This window comes from Lingula anatina, chromosome 10, assembly GCF_051362555.1.
Source record: "Lingula anatina isolate TDL-2025a chromosome 10, LinAna3.0, whole genome shotgun sequence".
NCBI classification, from domain to species: Eukaryota; Metazoa; Brachiopoda; class Lingulata; order Lingulida; family Lingulidae; genus Lingula; species Lingula anatina.
The window spans coordinates 976577-978114 of record NC_141776.1 but is presented as its reverse complement, the minus strand read 5'-3'; positions in this window follow the sequence as shown (position 1 = coordinate 978114).

The following is a 1538-nucleotide window of genomic DNA, read 5'->3' as shown; positions in this document are numbered from 1 at the left end:
CACCATCATTTGCCTGTTGGCTTGCCGCATTAATCAACATGAACATATCTCTATTGTAATCAGGCAGCTATTTATTGAGACATCAGTCCACATGCGAGATCCAGGGCAGCAGCATGAAATGGCGCGAGATCACGTCGTCTCCTGTGAACTTGGCCACGTGCACATTCTTGGTGACCGCAAAAATGCTACATGCGATTTCACCTTTTCGAACTTGATAAATTGAAATGGTCCCAGAACAATTTTAATGTTAAAAGTTGATGTGTTGTCCTGTCATTCATAAAATGTTATTTCTTTTTTATAATCTTTGGTAAATTAAAATTTGACGAGCGGGAGCTGCGGTATATAGGGCCTATGTGTTACGAATAAATCACATCGAAACATCCATCTTTTTTTTTTCTCGATCGATCATCGTCACACTCTTGCACCACGCAGTACACGTCTGAAAGCCTCCAAAATATACAATGACAAATAGTGTTGTTAAACAAAACTTTTAATTTTTCCTCGTTTGTCCCACAGTTCTGGAGTTACCTCCGTATATCCAAACAGTGAAGCAAAAATATTACTCATTTTGTTTGAGGATGCAGAATTGGCACCCTGAGCTTCAGAGCTAACTTGACACTAACCTTTTCACTGTAGCCTATCTCCATCGTGTCAAGTAACCTCTGACCAGATTCGATTGCCTCCGCCGCCCGCCAATCAAATTTAAAAGCCCGCACTCAATGACTCATTAAACGATCTAGCCAATGAACGCGAACGAGTCAAAGCGCGCTTTGTTCAAATCCGGACCAATCAAAGATAAGGCTGAATATCAGGGTCTTGCCGTAACCTGTGGGCAGCACGCAAATAACATCGTCTCTCAGTAGATAATGATGCAGGGCATCATACTGCTCTGGTTTCAATTCCGATATACTCCATGCTTTCTTTGTGTACGGTTATGCACTCGGAACCACTCGGAACTACTCGGATGTCTCCGCACTCGACAATAACTATGTTGTTAGTATGGAGCTTGCGGAATCAGCCGAGGATTGCCGATTGACGATCAACCAATCAGCGTTTTCACCAAACTTTGGTGAAAAATTTTGAAACATGGATTCGATTGGCTTATATAAAATAGGTCAAACTATTTTCGTCAGAGGTTACTTGACACGATGGAGATAGGCTACAGTGAAAAGGTTAGTGTCAAGTTAGCTCTGAAGCTCAGGGTGAGAATTGGAGACTGATCGGTTCAATAAGGTCACATATACAAGGCCACATGGCAGCAGGTGCCCTGAATTAAACATGCAGTCTCAGTGGTAGCTGTCTATAACTGAACATGGAACCCGTGTGCAACGAAACTGAGGGTTCGTGTAACAGAAAGTCCGCCCTCCACATAGTTATAATGGTTAGGGTTAACCTGACCTAAGTGGGTCAAAATCTAGGGCGAGGCTTAGCTGTACAAATGAATGGGAAGCGGACTCTCTATTATGGGGGACTTTCTGTCACGTTACATCGGTTTCCACAATGTGTTTGAATCTCAGGGTACGTGCACGTGGTACCAG